We start from the raw sequence: 21,934 nt of genomic DNA on the forward strand, positions 1-21,934 counted from the left end.
CACCCAGTGGGTTTCCATGGCCAAACGGTGATTTGAATCCGGGTCTCCAGAGTCCTACTTCAACATTCAAATCACTAAACCACACTGGTTCTTGACGAAGCATGTTTCGTATAAAAGGAAGAAAACCCTCATTCTGTTGGATTTGGTGGTAGATTTGAAGTTTCTTTGCAGAGGACTAGGGAGTGTTTTAATAGCTATGTTTCAGTATGTAAAAGGATCTTGTTGCCCCTTTAAGAATTACTGGGAGAAAGAAGTTGGTAGCATAAGCTTTCATAGACTTAAGTCTACTTCATCAGTGGCATCTTCTAAAATGAAGATGTAGTTTGTTTTGTCACTTTTTGCGGACCATTTTCACTGAGTGCCAGAGTTGGAGAGTAGCATATTAAGTCCTCTGAATTGAAAGCCGCAGGTGTGAGGAAGGCTGGGCGCCATGCCAGGGCAAATACAGTGTACCGCTGCCCTCAATAATCATAGGTGGGTGTCGGAACTGACTTGTACTTCTGTCTACTTGCTATTATTTTAACAAGATGCTTCAAAGACACTAACTGCCTGAGACCTACCTTAAATTGCTGAATTAAAAAAACTTGGGAGAGAGGGAGCTATGGTGAGGCATAGGATAGGAAAGAAGTTAAACACTGTACGTGTGTGTATCAGAGAGAGAGACTGATTTCTTATTTTCTTATACATATTTTCCTTTCCTGTTTTCTACACAAATCTATTTTATTTTATTTATTTATTCATATTCATTCAATCATTCATTTCCATCCCACCTTTCTCCCAACAAGGGGACTCGAGGCGGCTTATGACAAATAATCTATAATCCATAGGTTCCTTGACACTGTTCTCTAAACATGCTGGCAACTACTTACGCATGGTGGTACCTCGCTATTGCTATAACTTCTAGCTAACCTCCTGTTAGTTTAATTTTGGGTAATCCTCTAATATTTTGGAATGTTCTGATCATGGAAAGCCTGGGGAGGGATTTTTACGGTCTGAAGGGACTAAAGATTATTGTTGTAAACCATCCTTGTAATATGGAAAGCCAAAACTATATAGCAGGAGAAACATGACTGAGTCATTGTTCTTATTCAGGCAGTGCAGGCAGCATTCTGTGGATAGCAGTTTTAGCAGAATGCTGCTAGAGTTCCAGTTTTGATGTGACTGTGGTTTGTGCACTAATGATTAAACTTGATGAGTCAAGAAAGGGAAACACATGTTTCTGAATGCATGGGAAGCCCCACTGGGCCACATGGCTACTGTAAGATTTTTGTGCCTTGGAAACTATATGTACAGAAATGCATGTGGTTTCTCTGTGCCGAAATGTATTTTTGCCCCCAAAAACCCTCATATATTTCTGTGCACAAACTGTTTTCTGTACAGAAAAACTATAAGTATTTCTGTGGAGGGAGTGTGTTTTTCTGTGCAGAAAATATATGTGTAATATCTCTCTTTATTACAGGGGAAAGTTGCATAAATATCTTTATGTTTTCATCCAGTAGGGATAAATGATCCATGTTACCTGCAAGGAGAGATTATCAAGATTTACCTTCTTGGTCTTGTGTCAGTCTGTTTTATCCAGGTATGCTCTGTTGTGTATGAGAGAAGGAGGGAAGTGATTTTTATTTTATTTTATTTTATTTGCAAATTCTTTATTTCCCCTGAAACCCTTGTTTCTCTTGTTTAGAGGGTCTTCCAATCCTCTGGATTTTTTGAGGGGCCCAGAGTAAGGAACTATGAAGGCACTATATCAAGGTTTGACTTAAGAGATGGGTTTATGTGTGCAATTTACATGTTGTAACACCTGAAAGTGTGAAATGTGAGACTGACTGTACCTTGTAGAGAGTTTCCATTTCTGGCAAAAACAAGGCTACGTGTCTTGTGAAACATCCCCATGCATTTTAAACAACTTGGCATGGTTCAGTCCTAAAAACAGGTTTGTTCAGAGGGGGTTTGCCTTTGCCATCCTCTGAGGCTGAGAGAGTACGACTTGCCCTTGGTCACCCAGTGGGTTTGCATGGCTTAACGAGGACAGACATTGGTCTCCCAGTGTCTGTCCAATACCCAAACCACTGCATCATATTGGCTCCTGCTGCAGATGTGTAATGGGAGAGAATTCCAGTATCTTAGTGGCAGCCTGGATGTGTGCGTGTGTGTGTTAAGATACTGAATAAAAAGCCAATTGTCAGCTTGATGGAGATTTAGTGGAGGCAGCAGGCTAGGCAGAGTGAATTCTGAGCATCAGTCAGTTCTGTGCCTGCACGGTAATACAGTACATCACGTTCCAGAGTTCCAGCACAGAAGAGAGGAAATCAGAGATGTGTGAGTCTACATCACAGCTTCTGAGCTGAAAAGCAAGAGCGGACTGTCAAACCAGCAAGAGCTTTACTGCAGTGTGTGTGCATGTGCATATGTCCCTTCACATCGCCTGTCAACTTATGGCAAACCCATGAATTTCATAGGGTTTTCTCTAAGGCAAGGAATATTCAGAGGTGGTTTGCCAGTTTTTCCTCTGAAATATAGCCGATTGTGCCTGATATTAATTGGTGGTCTCCCCTCAAAGTACTACCCAAGGCTGGCCCTGTTTAGCTTCCAAGGTCAGATAGGATCTTGTGCCTTTAGGGTATTTTGGACCAGTATTTGCAGTGAGAATTTTATAATTTCTGAAGGCTGCCCCAGATTTTACCATTCATGCTCCACAAGGGTCAGCTGAAAGATGATTCCAGTGGAGGCTGAGGGATTCTGGGGATTGTAGATTGGCCATAAAACCCACTGGATGACCTTGGGCAAGTCACATACTCTCAGCCCCAGGGGAAGGCAATGGCAAACTGCCACTGAACAAATCTTGCCAAGGCACACAATAACGAGTCTAACAAAGTAACTTTTCCAAAACTCATGGGGTAAGGCATTGGAAATACTGACAGGACTCAAAGTCAGGATCATCTGTGCTATTGTATGTCTGAAATCTGTGTAACATGTAGAGCTATCTATCTATCTATCTATCTATCTATCTATCTATCTATCTATCTATCTATCATCTATCCACACACATTTACTGAGAGAGAGGGAGGGAGAGGGAGAGTATATGAATGTGAAAATTGGTCTGTGTAGAGATTTAACAGGGAGGAAATCACCTAATTCAAAATGTAATACCAGAAGACCATTTCGGATAGCGTAGCCCTCTGAAGAGACAAATAAAAGGATCTGAGAAAAAAATTAAGCTGAACTCTATTGCTGTGTGCCTTCAAATTGTTTCTGGCTTATGACAACCTTAATGCCATATCAAGAGGTTCTCTTGACAGTTTCTTCAGAGGAGGTTTGCCATTGGCTTGCCTTGAAGCCGAGAGCTTGTCACCCAGTGCGTTTTGTGGCCAAGGGATGAATCAGACTGTGGACTCCAGAGTCATAGTCAAACATTCAAACCACTATTTCATGCTGACTCACTAGAAGCAAAAATGACTAAACTGAGGCTGTCATACTTTGGACGTCCTGTGAGATGACATGACTTCTTGGAAAAGATGATAATTAATGCTCAGTAAAGTGGAAGGCAGTAGGAAAAGAGGAAGACTGCACTACAGGTGGATTGAGTCGATCAAGGAAGCTATAGCCTTGAGTTGAAAGACATGAGCAAGGCTGTAGGGAGACCAGGGTTCCTGGATGTTTCTCATCCCTAGGGTTGCCATAAGTCAAATTCGACTTGACAGCAAATAATGAGAAATTATGTGAATTCGAAGGCATATCCTCCCACCCTGAGGTCCTGCCATCGACAACAGAGCAATACACAGATTAACATGGAATTTCCTCCAGACCCAGGGTCACACAGTATATATATATCCAGCTCTCTTCGAGGGCAGCATTCTCTGAAGATGCCAGCCACAGATGCTGGCGAAACATCAGGAATAAACTTTTCTAGAATGTGGCCACATAGCCCAAAAAACCAAAAAACTAATGAGAAATTGCCTACTCAAGCCTTCCCTTCCCCATATTGGACTACGGAGCCTCTTGTTCCCAGAGATCCCTCATTATACAAATTGAAAATTGTGGCAAATGTAAGTCCAGTGCATCTGGAAGGCACTTGTGACAACTCCTTTAAAGTTACAACAGCCCCAGTTTAACCATCTTGGCTTCCAGTGAGCTATCACGCCTGATCTGTTCAAGGACCTTTTCGTTTGTCCATTCCTGGTATTCTTAGCACTCTTCTCCATCACCACATCTCAGATAAACTGATTTTCTTCTAATGTGCTTTCTTCGCTGTTCTTCACTCTTCTAAATACTATTCCCAAATCGTTTCATCACCTTATTGGATAGTACCTATAAAGATATCCAAACCCTAGAGCAGAATCACGGCTCTACTAACATGGGAAAAGGAAGAAAGGAGACAAAGTGGACAAAATAATTGCATCAAAATAGTCACAACTGTTTATACAAATCTCCGTAAGTTATGCCACTCTAAATATATGAGACAGGGGACCCACCAGCCACTGCCAGATCAAGGCATATGAAGAAGAAGGACCTTTTCCCACTGAATGCCTGAGATAACTATATAAGAAGCAAAAATCCATCAGTGATGCTGATTGAGCTTCAAAAGCTTGCAACAAGTATATTGTGCATTTTGGTTGGCCAATAAAGGTATCACTGATGGATTTTTGTTTGTGTTTGTTAAATGACCAACACAGCTACCCCTGAATGTTTTATATAAAAAGCAGAGAAGGTAGAGGAAAAATATTTGTGCTCCAGCTATGGCCTGGGGGAAGCCACCTTTCTCCTGGAAAGTAAAATTGTTGAAGAGTGCGGCAGATATTCATGATACTGTGGGGTGGAAACCTTGGTGCATTGGGCCTCCTGATTCTCATTTACAAAATCAACATCCTCTTCCGTTTGACAAGTACCCGTGCCTGGTCCAAATAAGGATTTATCTTTGTAGCAGGTGTGAGTGAAACGGCTACTTTCTGCCCTAGTCATTCCCTTAGTCAGTGAGGTTGACATGAAGCTGAGTTGAGTAATAAAGATTTGAAAGCCTGGCCTCTGCAGTATCAACATTCCAGTGATATGGGTTGTGGGGGCTGGAGACAGTAGCTTTAATTATATATGCCTAATACACACACACACACACACACACACACACACCACATCCTCCCAACCCCAGAGAGTCAAAAACAGATTAAGACAAGCTGTTCTGAATCATGGTTGCTCATCTCACTGTTATCCTCATCTGCATGTTGGTTTTCGCAGAATTTTGTATATCTTTTGAGAACCTGCAAAACCTATTTGATTGGAGAGACAAGGACATTAGGCAACACACTGTGACAGTATTTCTCAGGCTATCTGATGTGGGGGATTCAGCACTTACTTTTTAATAATCTACCTGGGACCTATACTAAATTTGTGCCCATTGGCTACAGTTGTTTCTTTCCTGAAAACTTGCCAGGGACCAGCATCCAGGGACCCACCGCTTTGAATAGCATTGCACAATGGAACAATTATGTGGAGCTTAGGAAAGTTCCTTTTTTTCACCATAATTGCCAGAATCCCCCAGCTATTTAGGATGGCTTGGGGATTCTGGAAGTTACAGTGTCTGCTCTATCATTTAAACATTTATCATCCTCCTCTAGCCTCAGTTGGCTTTCTAAGTTCCTGGTAGCTCCTACAATCCTTTATTTTTAATTTGTATCTGATCGGCATTTTACCTTTCGGAATTTATTTGGGTTCAACTGAACCAGTTGTGATCCTTTTTGAAAAACCATCTCACCCTCCCTTCTGGAGATTGAGACCTGGAAGTGGGCATGAAATGAGGCAAAAGGCTGGTGCAATGGTGGTTCGATCCCTCATGTAATCATGAATCCCTCCGTAACCACCTCCCTAACATCATGGAAAAGTTACTTTTCTGGACCACCAGTTTGGCCACCAGCCAAGTTGGATCTGAACTTCAGGGAAGGAACTGGCGTCCAGAAAAGTAATTTTTTCAAGGTCTGCACTCCACACATACTTGCAGATGATATCGTCCCTTGGTAACCTGCCAACTATCCTGATTCAATAAAGACAGTCCGTATTAATTCTCTGCCATCTTACTTTTTCCACTGCCTTTAAAATGTCCTGGTTCCACTTTCCCCCTTTGTCTTGTTTTCTTCTTTCTGGTTGCTGGTGTCCAATCTTTCAGGCAAGTGTGCCTCCCTGTCTAGTCCAAAGTATGAGGCAGTTGTGCTCCAGGATAAATATTACAATCCCTATATTTACAGAAGAACCAGTGTGGCTCAATGGATTGAGTGTGGACTAGAATTCCAGGGGACTGGTGTTCAAATCCTTGCTCAACTATGGAAATCCATTGAGAAAGTCGTCTCCTCTGAGACCAAGAGGAAGGCAGTGGCAAATCTTGTTTGACTGAATCCTGCCAAGAAAACGTTAGGATAGGATTGCCATAAGGTGAAGGTGACTGGAAAGAACAAAAGGACGCCAATATTTGCAAGTCCCCACCTGCTCCCTACACATTGTGCTTGTTTTTCATTGAACCAGCAAGTTTATTTATTTGTATTTACCATGCCTGTTAACCAAGAAGGCTCCCAGAACAACTGACAAAAAAGATCCCTGCCCTCTGGCTCATAGTCTAAATTTAGACATAAGGGATGGGGAGGGAAGAGGAAAAAAAATAAAACCCAGTTTATACTTCACATAATGATCAACCTACAGGGACGTAGCCAGGATTTTAGGAAGGGGGGGGGTCCAGACTAAGTGCCACCATTATATTGGGGCTTGGGCGCGGAGGCGGAGCAGCACACACCATTCATTTTTCTAACGGAAGTGGGGGTCCGGACCCCAAGAACCCCCCCCCCCCTTGGCTACATCTCTGCAACCTAGCTGGAAACAACTCAGGTTGCTTCTGGAAGGGCTGCTTCATTGCTTCAACTTTGAGAGTTGAAGGGGTGTCAAAAAGAGATTCAGCAGAAGTGGTGTAGGAATGGCCTTATTTTTTCCTTTCTACACTCTGTGTATCTTTGTGGAAGGGTTATCACTAGGTGTTGTGTTGTCACTATGTACATTCAAGTTGACTCCAACTTATGGCAACCCTTTCATAGGATTTTATTGGCAATTTTTTTTCCAGTGAGGTTTGCCATTGCCTTACTGAGAGGTTGAGTGAGTGTGATTGAGATGGTGTTGACTGAGTATTTGTTCCCTGGTTTCCTGGAATCCCAGTCCATCAAAAACCTTAACCATGTTGGCTTTCTTCCACTAGGGTGCATCTAAACTGTAGAAATAATGCAGTTTAACACCACTTTAACTGCCATGACTCTATCCTACAGAATCATGGGATTTGCAGTTTTGTGAGGCATCAGTGCACTTTGGCAGACAAAGCTAAAGACCTTGTAAAAACTAGAAATCCCAGGATTTCATAGGATGGAGCTACACCACTTAAAGTCAAACTACAGTGTCAAATTGTAGTTTTAGTGTCAAACCACCAGTTCTACAGTGTAGGTCAGTGATTCCCAAACTTTGATCCTCCAGATGTTTTGGACTCCCAGAGACCCCAGCCAGCTTGGCCAACAGTAAGGGCTTCTGGGAACTGAATTCCAAAACATCTGGAGGACCAAAGTTTGGGAATCACTGGTGGAGATGCACTCTAGGTGACCGTAAGAGTTAGCATATCCCAGCAGACAGATGTATGGATCCCCTCTCTTCTACCACTGAAAGATGCAGAGCTCTAACTGTACTGTTTTCCCTTTCCACAGTAGTTACTTGTATCTCAAGGTACCGTACCTTCCAACTGTCTTGACTTTGTGGGGACAATCCTAATTAATCCTCTTATCCCATTTTTCCAGCTGCTTTTAAAATGTCTCAGTTTCTCTCTCCTCATCTGATTTCCCCCCTTGGTCCTCAGCTTATTTCTGTTGCTGCAAACTGAGTTCAAAGTACAAAATTACTTTGCACTCTTAACTCAGAAGTAGGAAGGGGGGGGGGAAGGGGTAACACTTCACCCTTCTCTGGTGGTTCAGGCAAAAGCAAACTGCTGTAGCCTCTCCTTGCTTGCATGTTCTTTCTCATTTTGCCCTCTTGATCACACTCTGATCTTGCTTAGCCACATATGTACCAATTTTCATCTGTGAAGTGTTGGGAGGGTTTATAGTACTTGTTGTTCTCCAATCTGGTTGACTAGCAGTCTCCAGTTGGGGTTTTCTTTTCTGTTTTTTAACACAAACTTACAAAGAGTCAGTTCCTCCACCACCTCAGCCACCGATGAAATTCTCTCCATTCTTTTAAGTATTTTTCTCATCAAGCACAAGAAAGGACCTGGTTTTGTTTTGTGCTTGCATGTGGTTGTGTACGAAATGCCTTCTCTCTCCATCCATCCCCTCTCCTCCATCGCTATTTTGGTTGTACCTCCTCTGGTACAAAGTCAACTTTAATAAACCATGTCCACCAACACCAAACTTTTTATGGCTCACCCACATGGATTTTCTCTCTTCCTCTCACCTCTGACCCTGTACACATTGCACCTTTCTTTCTTTCTTTCTTTCTTTCTTTCTTTCTTTCTTTCTGTTTCTTGGTGTGTGGAATTTTCCTGTGCTTTTGGGCGTTGCCAGGATCTTGCATTTCTCAGAAGTGGCCGCATCGCACGAGAGCTTGAGGAGCGACTCACAGCGAACCATGTGCTGCCTGCCTCCCTGACTAATTTCCTTCTCTGTATAGTTGAGGGTTGACTCAAAAGCCAGGATTCTGGCACATTGGCTGCCTCTGTGTTTGACAATGCCGGGTGGACTTGGCTTGGAATCTCCATCGGAGCCAAGAAAGGGCTTTGGGATGTCTCAGTGGTGTGCAGCACACAGCAGAGGCTGGAAAGGAGAGGAAATCATTCACTACCAGTCATTCTGTGGTTTGGATCAGTGGGGGAGGCTGTTCTGTTGGTGGTCAGGGAGGCACATGGCTTTGCTTCACTTCCCCGAGTCCAAATCCCTTCTTTGGAGATGTGCATTTAGTTCTCATCCTTGGCCAGTGAATGATTTCAAGACTTGAAGGGCTGAGCGATTGCCATTTGCAAGGGATGAGTGTTGCAGCTGGCACGCGCATCCCGCACAGCTGGCAGGTTTGCTAAATATATTTTATTTTATTCCCATCATCTTTTCAATCAGAGCAAAACTTTAAAAAAGGTGGGGGAAACCCCCGAAAGCTACCTCCCAGTCAAGGCTCTGCTTTTGCAGTCTTCCTTCTGCTCTTCTTTATCAAAACCAACCACTTTGGACACACAAGTAGAACCAGGGCTTGGAGATTTCAGATGGATTTTGTGAGCCAGCTCCTAAAGATAGATATTTATATAAGTCTCCCTCTTTGCTGAGTAAGAAGAAAGCAGCAGCGTTCGCCTAATCCTACTGTGCACCTAGATTGGCTTTCTGAATTAACTGATGGAGTGATGGAACACGAAGATGTAAGTCTGGAGCTGGGGAGGTTCTTTATTTATTTATTTTTAAAATCATGTTTGGAACTAGTTCAGGACTCTTTTGGGTGGCTGGTTGTGGGCAGTTCTTTTCTTCTGTGTCTGATGTTTCTCTGATTTATGTTTGCCATTCAGTGCAAAGGGAAGGGCCCCTCTGGCACCTGTTTTGCATGCGGGATATACCCAGGTTCGGTCACTTTAATCTTCAGCTAGAAGGGGGACATCTGAAACCATGTGTACTGGGATGGTTGGACAACTTTAAAGCACCAACAGCCCAGCAAACAGTACTGACCAAGGTGGTGTAGGAAGGGATCTCAGTTGTTCCTTATTTCATTCTTGCATACCAAGATGAAAGATTTCAATTTTTTAAAATTTCCCTGCTGGACTAATATATAAAAGCTTTTGTGTATTTTTCAATTTACCTCTCTCTCTCTTTTTTCAATGAGGAACTTTTAAAAGAACCTAAAATGCTGTATATACAAAATCCTGTTGTTTGCACAAAAAAAGTAAAAATATTGCACAACATACAGTTGTTGTTGTTGTTGTTGTTTGCAAAGAAAGGGGGAGCCTTGGGCACTATTTTCTGGACAGGTGTTGAGCACCTATTCCTACTGAGGCTGGGAAAAGATATAAGTCTTCTTTAATCCCTAGGTACTGGGCAGCTCCTGTTGGTTGTCGTTTTCAATCAGTTTACATGTATCATTAATGCTGGGTATGAGCATCTTCTCCCTGGTCTCCATAAGGAGGCAGATAGTCTTGCTGGTATTATGGATCCCATTTCTGACATCTTGCGTACTTCATCTTAGCATCTTAGCATGCTTCAGAAGCAAGCAGGTTGAATCTGGGAATTCTGAATACCAACCCACACTCTGCTTTGGACCTGTGGTATGAGGAATAATGAGCTTTCAGTCTCCTTTCCTCCATCTGTAAAATGCAAATTTGTAGTGACCTGCCCCATAGGGTTGTTGTGTGGGAAAAGCTGGCACAGAATGTGGAGAGTATGATGGATGAAGAGAATTAGATGGATGACAGTGATGCTTAAGAACAGCTTTCCTAACCTAGTATCCTCCAGAAAGGTTGGACTATATAATGCTGACTGGGATGACTGGAGTTGTAATCCAAAACATCTGAAGGACCCCAAGTGGGGGAAGTTGGCTTAATAAAAAGAAAGTGCCTTACTGGACAAGTCCATCCAGTTCGGATCGACAACAGTGAGCAAGTAGTGCCCTTGGGATCCTCACATGTAGGGAACGAAAGCAAGTGCTTTAGCCTGTTGCTAGTCTTTAGCATCTTCTACTTGGCGATATATGCACTGCTTCCGTTAATGGAGATTCCACTTAAGCATTAACAGTCTATCATTATTGTCAAATCCATGCTCCACAATTTTTCCTGAACTTCCATAGATGATTAAATTCATGTTTTGAAGGGTCCTTGTGCTTGCATGTGTTTTGGGCCACAGACAGTGAGTATGGCTTCATTTCCAAGTGATAGAGGACTCTGTAGTCAAAATGGGAGGAAAGAGTCTTTCTTTTTTAAATCTTGGAAGCGTGGATTTCATCGGCAACCAGTGGTGATTTCCTGAGAGCTTTCAGTGCAAACCTATTCTGTGATGTGTGAGTAGGTGGTTAGTGGAGAGCCTGTTATGAAACCAAATTCAAGGCAGCATCTTGAAGTGGGGAGTGGGGAGGGAAGAACTGGGATGCCAGATCAGCCCCATTGTGTATGCAGCTGGGAGAGAACGTGCACTCCGTTCTGTAATATGTGGAGTACAAACCGTTCACGCTGGAATTATAATACTCTTCTTCCGTGCCTCTGCTTTTGGGAGATCAAATAGGAAAACCTGGGCTCAGAAAACTGGAAGATGGCATGCCCGGCCAACGCAGAGCGGGGGATTGAACACGTTGTGTTTTTGTTTCGTGTATGATCAGATGGCACTCTTTTGAACCTCTTGGCTGGGGTCTCCTGGCTGTATTATCATAGATCAACAGCAAATGCCAGATTGCAGGAGCAAGTTGGTTTTCTTGATAGCAGCTGCCAGATTGGCATTAGTGAGAAAGTAGCTTCTCTTCCAACTGGAGAAGAAAAGAAGAAGACAAAAATTATTAATCCCCCCTCCTACTTTTCTGTGTCTAAATTGTGGGCTCTACTGACTCAGACAGGAGGAAGAATTGCGAACGGAAGCCTCACTGGATTTGTTTCTCATTTCTTTTTTGCTCATAGCATTGCCCGCCAAAAAGAAGAAGCTGAGACAGCAAATGGACTAAAAACCTGAGAGCGGAATTATGCTTCCATGGAGCCTGAAATGAAATGAACTCCTGAGGTCTACATAGAGCTCCACAAGCTTGCCACAACGGTAAGTTAAATGCCATTAAATTCAGTGTTATTTGTTCTGCTCCATCTGAGATCAGTTTGATCATTTCTCTATTGAACTTTTAGCATGCTCTTTAGCCCATGTGGGGGTTTGCTCTCACAGCAGTACTGTGCCCATTTTAGAGATGGAAAACTAAGGCTGGTAGGACTGTGCCCATGGAGCATCTTCTGTCTACCACCATTCCCGGCTGACTTAGTTTGATGTCAGGGAAGGGCTATATTGCGGAAGAACACACTTCAGATGGAATGGGGGATTTGGATATCAGGTACTGGAATACCTTTTTACTTGATTCTGCTTTAGAATTACATTAGCTTTTCCAGTCTTGTTTAAAAGGCGGAAGCAGATCCTTACATCAGTGGTTGATAACAATGCCTAGCTTTATACCAGTGTGTTGGGGAGAGTTGACTGAATGCTCAAAGTCCCTTTGCATGCATCAAAGGGGGTCAGTTTCAGTGGTGATCTACATTGCTTCCAAATGCTGTAGGGGTGGTATTCTGCTTCCTTAGTCTGCCATACTGTCATATTTGACACAGTGATGGGAAACATAGCCCAATAATACATAATACACAGAGAGAGAGAGAGAGAGTATTTCCGCATAAAATGTGGCATATGGTTTAAAACACTCTTTCTGCCAGCGTAGCGGAAAGAGGGCCTGTAGCATCATCCTCTACGTTTCCATGGATATTCTCTTAATTTGTGGCCCTGTTAGGTTGTACTTTTCATTCTCGGTTATTGTTTTAGATTAGAACCGAAACATATTTTCTGCGAAATGTTTGTATAGTCAAAGGTTTGCAGATTATTTACCAAAATAGGAGCTTGACATCCTATGCTGCTTAGTTTCAATATGGGATCCTTGACTGTTGGCATGGGAAAGCCTTTGACAATTGACGTATAATGATATTGGCATCTGATGGTTTTCAACAGAAATTTGCCAGTGGTATTTAGTACAAGTTGACCCCCATATCCATGGGGGTTTGCTTCCTCAACTTAATCTAGATACCGAAAACTGCATACCATATATACTCAACTATAAGTCAGTCTCATGTGTAAGTCAAGGGCAGGTTTGGAGGCCAAAATTATGGATTTTGATATGGTCCATGGATAAGTCAAAAGTAAAACTTAGGAGCTTGTAACAAAGGATCTAAAGGATAATGCAGAGGGAAATGATGCCAAGAACTTAGAAAATTCCAGCAGATCCTAAAGGCTGCATAGATAAGAGAATAGAGGGGATCCATGCATCTTTTTGGTGCTCCCTCGCCTTTTACTACGCTATTCGTTGGTACAATGATTAGGCCTCGGGCAGCAGATATTGGGCACTAGAGAGTGGTGGAAAGCTCTTTTGGAAGACAGAGCCGTATATGCCATGTGACATCAGTGGAAAATGGTGGTTTCCACATCAGGAAAGAGGTGAATTTGTTCTGTGCTTCAGATTGAACTCTATGGGAACTGTCCAGAGTGCTGAATCTTGTCCTCAAAATAAATTTGATACCTTGGTAGAACTCAAAGATACTATGGTGGGTTACAAACCGCCGGGTTGCAGCGCTCTCCCTCCGCCGCCGCTTGCAGCCTCGAGGAGCCGCATCCTTTAAATGGCGCGGCTCCCGGACGCTGCAGGGAAGGAGCGCGGAAATTGCGCTCCTTCTCAGGCCCCGGAAGAGGCGTCGCGAGTGCCAAAGGGCTCACTCGCGGCGTCGCTTCTGGGGCGCCACGTGCGGACGCAGAGCGTCTGCTACGTCAAAATGGAGGCGCCCGTATGAACAGGGTGCCGCCATTTTGTACGGACTGAGTCCGTGATAGGGTAAGGGGCGTCTAGAAGAGACACCCCTTTTTCAAACTGGGACGTCCTCAGGACGTCCCTAATGGCGGTTTGTAACCCACCTGTGTTGGTCTATAGAATCCGTATGTAGAGAGCTTGTAGCACCTTTGAGACTGACTGAAAGAAAGAATTTGGCAGCATGACCTTTCGTAGACATCAGTCTATTTCCTCAGATGTTTTGATATCTTGAATAGCTCTTTTAAAGTTCAGACTAATACCCAGAGTAGATTCATCACCCACTGACATAGAAGCCGTCCACTGCCCCCATATTGCCTGTTGTTAATCCCTTAAGTGAACCTGTTGCCTTTAGGTGCAGTGAAGAACATTGTTCTGTCAACAGTGTTGAACTAAAATTCATTCTGTTGTCTAGTCAGCTTCTGTATCATAGAATTATAGAGCTGGAAGAGACCACAAAGACCATCCAATCCAACCCCATTCTGCCATGGAGGAAGATACAATCAAAACACTCCCAGCAGATGACCATCCAGTCTCTAAGCCTGCAAAGAAGGAGACCCCACCATGCTCCAAGGCAGTATATTCCATAGTTGAACAGTTCTTACCATCTTTCCCTGTTCATACATTAAAAGCCAGCTTAACCAAAAAGGTATTTGTGAAATCAAAGGCTTTCATGACCAACATCCATAGTTTTTTGACGGTTTTTTTTTTTTGGGGGGGGGGGGGCGCTATGTGGTCACATTCTAGAAGAGTTTGTTCTTGTAGTTGGCAAAATGTTTGGAATAAACTCTTTTAGAACATGGCCACATAGCCTGGAAAACCCCAGAAAAACTGTGGATGCTGGCCATGAAAGCCTTTGACTTCACAAAGACTTTTTTGGTTAAGCTAGCTTTTAATGTAAAACAAAAACTATAAAAAGAGTTTTGCTTGCTTCTGAAAAGACAGCAGAGAGGGGACCAGCCAAGGCCTCCTGTGGAAAGGAATTCCGAAGAGTGGGAGCAGCCACTGAAAAGGCCCTGTCTTTTGATGGTGGTGCAACCAAGAGAAGGCTTCTCCGTATATCAGCCCATGTTGTTTGTTGTGTTTGCCATTGTCGTTGTTGTTGTTGTTGTTGTTGTTGTGTGCCTTCAGTACCGGTTCTGATCCAAAGTCTTGGTTGACATGCAGTCCTTGTCACTTAGCCCATTTGCTTCAGAATTCTCTTTTAGTAGGGCTTCTGTTTTTTGTACGTTGTCATTTCCAACTTACGGCAAACCTATCACAGGATTTTCTTGGCAAGTTTCTTCAGAGAGAGTTTGCCATTGCCATCCTCTGAGGGTAAGAAAGTGTGACTTGCCCACAGTCACCCAATGGCTTTCATGGTTCAGCAGTGATTCGAACCTGGTCTCCAGAGTCTTAGTCCAACACTCAAACCACTATGCCACGCTGGTGCTCATGCTGTGTAGGATTTTTATTCCAAAAACGAACACATATTAGTGAATTGAGCCTTAGCATACTATGTGTTGGTTAATTTTTGTTGTTGTTTTTTGAAGGAGTTTGTTGGTGCTTTGAGCCATAAATCCTTACAGAGTAACTAAAAGTGCTTGTCTAATAGGGAGCTTGTCAAGACTTTCTTGGCAAACTTGTCTCCTGCGGAAACTTGGAAACTATCGGCTTTTCCCTTATCTTGGGGAGGAAACTCTGAATTTTTATGGCTTTTGTGATTTGTAACTGTCGGGCACAAAACTGAGTTTGCTGATCAGATTTCCCCAGGCGGATGCCAGCAGAGCGTTAATTGCCTAGAAAGCCAAAGCCGACCACATGAAAGCAAAGAGACAACTCCATCTCTGATTAATAGTTCCTCATCCACCTTTGTGGTTTGAGGAGATAGCAAGCCAGCTTGGTTTATTGCAGTGTTTTAATGGTATCACTTATCATGGACAAATGTGTGTCACAAGCTAGCGTCCTGTGCTTAACTGCCTCTTGCATACCAAAAAGCATTAAGTGATAGGATTATTTTCACTCCCAGACATCAACATGTTCACTATGAAAGCTGGATTGGAGTAAAATCTGCTTCCTATTAACTGTATTTATACTAGAATACCAAAAGCTTATGTGATACTTATACCCTCTGACGTTTTGCAGATGAAAACCTGGGCATAATGGTTTTTCTGTCTTACTCCAATGTGCTCAAGATGGGAAAAGTTAATAATGAGGACAAACACACAAGCTTTTCCCTGAACTTACTGGGAAGGATGGCATTTACCCCTTCATTTCCTCTCCCCCTCTGTTGAATAAATTGCAGGCAAACTCAGTTTGCAGCACTTGAAGTAAGCTGACGACAAAGGGGGAAAGTGGAAGGAATGAGAAACTAGCAGGTTTTTAAAGCAACTGAAAATCATACTCTGAGTAAGACAGGAAAACCATTCAGGAAACTTTTTACAGATGATTTAGATAAGGCTGTGCCTGTTGAAAAGGTTGTACCTTGCAACTAAAGTGTACTGCAAGGAAGGGGATGCTGTTACCAATGGTGGCTGCTTGCTCCAGGATCAGTGGGGCAGTGAATGCACTCCAGAATTTAACCTGAACTTCACAGGAGCTGTCCCAGGTGCTGTACTTGTTTTGTGATTAGGCCTCCACACCATAGTTTGGTCCTTTAAAATTCAACTAAAACCTAGTGTTGCCTTAACACTCCCTGACATCAGCAACACCAGCCATCAGTCACCTTCCAGAGGATGGATTCTCATTCCCACCAGCCCTTACCAAAATGACCAGTAAATACAGTGGGCCCTTGGTATCCACCGAGGTTTGGTTCCAGGATCCCCCATGGATTCCAAAATCTGTGTTTGCTCAAGTCCCATTAAAAATGGTATCCCTTATATAAAATGGCAAAATCATCTTTGGATTTTATTTAGATTTTAAATGTTTTCAAGCCTTGGGTGCTTGAATCCATGGATATGGAGGGCTGACTGTATATCCAGGGTTAGCTGTGGTGGTCATATAGCAAAGCACAATAATATCGAAAATCCACAAACAGTGATACCTTTATTGTTGTTGTTGCTGTGTGCTTTCAAGTCATTTCCAATTTATGGCATCCCTATCATGGGGTTTGCTTGGCAGGTTTCTTCAGAAGAGGTTTGCCATTGCCTTCCCCTGAGGCTGAGAAAGTGTGACTTGCTCAAGGTCACCCAGGGCATTTCATGGCCGAGCTGGGAATTGAACCCTGGTCTCCAGCATCATAGTTCAACACTCAAACCACTACAGCAGGTTAGCTCTCGATATCTTTATTAGTCCAACCAAAATGGACAAAATATTATATGTTGCAAGCTTTCAAAGCTCCTCTGGCTTCTTCATCAGGCAAATGTGTTAAAAAATAATACAAGAGGGAGAAAAAGACCCAGTATTCAAGGATGATGAGAGTTGTAATCGAGCAACATCTGGAGAACCAGAGGTCCCCTGCCTGCGGAGGCCATACATCCATGGCTACTCCTTCTCTGAAAATATGAAAGCTTGCTGTTGTTCAAGTCTGTTTGTGGGACTAATCGGGTCACTTCCAAGGCAATGAGGAAGGCTAGAGAAAAATGCAATCCTCTCTTTTATTCTCAAAGCTGGAGGCTGAGGTTAGATGACATGCTCAGTGAAGAATAAAGAGAAGGCAAATTGAGCGGGATTAGGGTCAACCGAGGTGGGGACAGGCTGGTTGGAGTAAGACACTGCCTAAATATTGTGTGTTGTAAAAAGAAAAAGCAAAGTCTTATGTCCTAGCAGCACAGATCCCTATTCTTGGCCAGGGTGACTAGCTGTCCCAACTGCAAAGGAAGACCAGGCACTGTAAAATGTAGGGTGTTCAAGAAAAATGGGGGATGTTACAAAATGAAAGCTAAAAACACTAATAGTAACTGTAAATTCATGCTTCTTTTGCTGCTGTTGTTAGCTGCCCCAGAGTCAACTTCAACTCATGGCGACCTGGATGAGGCACCTAGAATCATAGAATCATAAGAGTTGGAAGAGACCACAAAGGCCATCCAATCCAACCCCGTTCTGCCATGCAGGAAATCTCAATCAAAGTATCCCCGACAGATGGCCATCCAGCCTCTGCTTGAAGACCTCCAAGGAAGGAGACTCCACTACACTCCATTAAGGGAGTGTGTTCCACTGTCGAACAGCCCTTACTGTCAGGAAGTTCCTCCTAATGTTGAGCTGGAATCTCTATTGCTGTAGCTTGCATCTATTGTTCCGGGTCCTAGTCTCTGGAACAGAAGAAAACAAGCTTGCTCCCTCCTCAATATGGCATCCCTTTAAGTATTTAAACAGGGCTACCATATCACCACTTAAACTTCTCTTTTCCAGACTAAACATCCCCAGCTCCCTAAGTCATTCCTCATAGGGCATGGACCTCCAAGACTCCTTGTCCTCCACAGCTCTACCCAGGTCCTGCAAAGTCATGCCAGTGAGCTTCTTAATAAAGTCCATCCATCTAGCATGAGGTCTTTCTCTCCTACTCTCTACCTTTCCTAGCATTAATGTTTGCTGTAGTGATACATGCATTCTCATGATATGGCCAAAGCACGACAGCCTCAATTTGATCATTTTGACTTCCAAGGAGACTTCTGGTTTGGTCTGTTCCAGGACCCATCTGTTGAAAAGGATAGAATATCATGCTTAATCTTGCTGACCCATCTGTTTGTCATTTTTGCTGCCCACGGTATCCTAAGGACTCTTCTCCAACATCACATCTTGAATGCATTGATTTTCTTTCTGACTGCTTCCTTACTGTCCAACTCTCACATCCATACATGGCAATGAGGAATACAATGGCCTGGACTATTCTTAATCCTGCTCAGAATGGAAGGCATTTTGAAATTCCTCCTGGACAGAAGGCTGAAATGTGGGACATGTCCTGGAAAAAGGAGGATGTCTAGTCAGCCTGTTCTTGACATGAGTATGACACTAAGGTCTTGCAGGCAGCAATCACTGCAACAATCCTGTAGGATAAACACTCTTTCTACCCATGTTGTGGAGTTGCTGCAGATGAGAGTGTCTCACAAAAGACAAAGTCATTCTAGAGAGGGTAGTTGAATAGGGCAGTACCCGTTTTCATCCACAATCCACTCTAGTGGGATGTACTAGCACATTGTCAGCAACCTGGAAGTGGCATCATATCACTTCCAGTTTCTGTTTGCACTCATTTCTTGTTATTTGGGAATATGGGGTGTATTTGGGGGGTTCATGGGGTGACATAAGGCAATTTTTTAAAATTTTTGCAATTTTTAAATGAAAATTCATTTTTTAAAATTGGTTTATTAAAAATTTAAAAGAAAAAGGGAGGGAGAAAGAGGGAGGAAAACATGGGCTAGGCATTACACACACACACACTTTCTTGAAGATGATATCTATAAAATTAATCCATCAATTTCTTTATTTACTTCCCCTCTTTTCCCCTTGAGTGGGACTCAAGGCAGCTTCCAGAATAAAAAAGGAAATGCAAGTAAAGCCACATGTGGCTAAAAACATAACAAAAACTTAAGATTAAAATACCATGAAACTAAGTGTAGTATTAAAACCATATAAAACATTAATTTAAAGGCATAGATTAAAAACGTGAGTGCACTAAAAGAGAAAACCTGTTATATAAAGGCGCAAATTGAATGCACTATAAAATAAACGATATAATATAAAATAGAGGCAAATATCTATAAAATACGCATTTATGAGTAGCTAAAGCAGTAAGATCTTTTGATTGTTGAAGGATAGATCATGAATGTTTATCTTCCAAGTCCTTGAAGTATAAGCCTTTAGCATTAATAAAAGAAGCCAATATCCAACCATATAGACAGTCAATTGAGGTGCAATATCCACCGTAAGCCATTCATTTTAAATATATCAGCCTTACTACAAATACTTAGTTTAAGTTATGTCCACTTATCTAACTCAAGAGATCTTTCCATATGCAAGGGAGAGAAAAGAACATTCCAACCATCACACTTTTTTTCCAAACAGGTCTGCTTTGGAGCAATCACAAAACTAGTGTGTGAATAGTACTTCTGGTTGGCAGATTTCTCGTTGTATTTTTGGAAGGTCCAGAGCTTAGTGGCACAGCATATTTTGTGAATGCAGGAGATTGCAGGCCCTAGTCCTCAACATCTCTGCTCAGGATGGAGAAAACCTTGATCCCAATTGCTGAGACCACAACCAATTTGTGTAAGCAACATTGAGCTAAATGGAGTCACAATGCCAAGGGAGCTTATGACTGCTCCATGTGTTCCTAAGCCATAACATCCAACTGTTCCAATTTAGTATGGACAGTCCCAAATAGTCCTCTGCCATCTCTCTTTTCCAGCTGCTTTTAAAATGTCCCAGTTTCTCTCTCCTTCTCCCATTTCCCTCCATTGTCTCAGCTTGCTTCAGTTGCTGCAAACTTGAGTCCAAAGTGCAAAAGTAGCTGGAATTCATATAAGGGAGGAGAGGACTGGGTGAAATCTTGCTCTTCCCAGTTAGCTCAGGCAAAAGCAAACTTCTGCAGTTTCTCTTAACACTCCATTTTCTTTCTCATTAATAACTTTCGTCACCTTGACCGCACCCTGAAGTTGTCTGGTCACACATTTTCCAGTTTTCAACTGGGAAATGTTGGAAGGCATGCTAACCAAAGAGCTGACTGTCTTCTCTCCCTGTGGACTTGCTGCCACAGGCTTCTCACTGAGCACATGGCATGCTCGTCTTGCCAAAACTCCATCCCAGGCGAGTAGGCGTCTTGCGGCTGGGAAAAGTGTGTTTGGTTTATGTGGATTCACCAAAACAAAACACAAGCATGGAGGTAGAGGGAGTGAATTCCAGTACAGGCAAGTGTCTCTTGTCCTCACCTGTTAAGATTGCATTCTTGCTAGAGAGGTGTGTTTGATCCTTGCAGGATTTATTTTCAGACCTTTGCAGCTGGCACAGGGAAAGAGGTTGTGGCCATTTTAGCACGGCTACCTCACTTGGGATCCTCACATTGGGGTCTTTAGCCTCTCCTGCAGTTGTGACCAGGGCTCTCTTTCTTTTGCAAGGAAATTTAGAGAGGGGCCTCCATTGCACATCAGTTTATCAATAATGCTCTGCAGAGTTGGGCATTGACTGGCATGCTTGCGTGGGTAACTCTTTTGGAGCTCTTTCTCCAGAATTCAGCATCCCTTTGAGTTGCCACTTAACTTTCCCCTGAAGCAAAAGCTGAAGTGAATTTCAGTTGTGTCTGTACATCAGAGTAGACAAAATATGGAATTATGAATAGTACACATACTCAAGGTCACATGGACAGCAAGCCCCCATAGAATGAATGGGGCACGCAGGAGTCCGGAACGGATTCCCTTCATATGACAAGGGCAGACTGTATATGTCGAAAAGAAGATAGAAATAAGAATGAAGATATCATAATAATTTCATGTTTTTTTCTATTATTTGTTTAGTTATTATTAAATGGTTTAATATGAATAGGATTCAGATAAGGTAACTCAGAATGGATAATTAAAGTGATTTATTACATATTGTATGTGGAATACTATATATAAGATATTTTTAAATATTATTTTAAGTTTGTTATATTATTATTAATAATAAAAATATTATTTTAAAAAAGTGCTTGGAACTGCAGCTCGACAACATATGGAGTGCTGTGTAATTCTCACCCCTATGTAGACAAATATTTTTTAAAAGCTTTTTAAAAAGAAAGAAAGAAAGAAAGAAAGGTAACATTTTAAAAAAAGGAGTGGGCAAAGTATGGTATATGGCCTGCCTGGCCCCTAAATGCAAACCCTAAAACCCTCCAAACCCCCCTTTTTAAATTTGGAGGTGAGTTTTCACCCCTCAACCTGATCAAAATAGGCAGTAACTTTTGCCCTTTCAACCACCAGCCCCCCATCTGACCCCAAATCCTGAAAATATTTAAAAAGTCATCCTGAAATGAAACCAGAAGTGACACACAGCAGGGGGCTGGATTGGATGGCCTTCGTGATCTCTTTCAACTTAGTGATTCTATGATTCAATCTCTTGATCTGTTTTTAATGTTGTAATATTTTAATTCCATTTTAATTGCCACTTTTGTAAATTTTTAATTGTACTGTGTTTTTAGACTGTAAGCCACTTCGAGTCCTGGTTTTGGGAAAAAGCAGGAGACTACGATGACGACTACTGTTACTACTAATAATATAATTTGGTCATATTGGGCTCAGCAGTGCAGCCCACCAGAGGGGAGTAATTCAAAAATGTGTCCCATCCTCTGCACTATTGCCCACCTTTGTGTTCATTCCTGCTCAATTTGATTTTATTTGTAATTTTGGAAGCAGGATGGAGATTGCATGGTCCTCCAGATTTTGTTGGAATGCAGCTCCCAGCAGTCTTGGTCATGATGGCTAAGTAAAGG

At 42.5% G+C, this 21,934-nt stretch overlaps 1 long non-coding RNA gene across 1 annotated transcript in view; it reads left to right on the plus strand.

The window, feature by feature from the left end:
* LOC149311613 (uncharacterized) overlaps positions 1-21,934 on the plus strand; it is a 92,934-nt gene that overhangs the window by 22,944 nt on the left and 48,056 nt on the right. The window contains exon 2 of the long non-coding RNA XR_016281469.1: positions 11,639-11,771. This is a non-coding gene — a long non-coding RNA (uncharacterized LOC149311613). The remainder of the gene's footprint in view (positions 1-11,638; positions 11,772-21,934) is intronic.

The sequence above is a fragment of the Sceloporus occidentalis genome, unplaced genomic scaffold (assembly GCF_023333645.1).
Source record: "Sceloporus occidentalis isolate IW3139 unplaced genomic scaffold, rSceOcc1.0.p SCAF_5, whole genome shotgun sequence".
NCBI classification, from domain to species: Eukaryota; Metazoa; Chordata; class Lepidosauria; order Squamata; family Phrynosomatidae; genus Sceloporus; species Sceloporus occidentalis.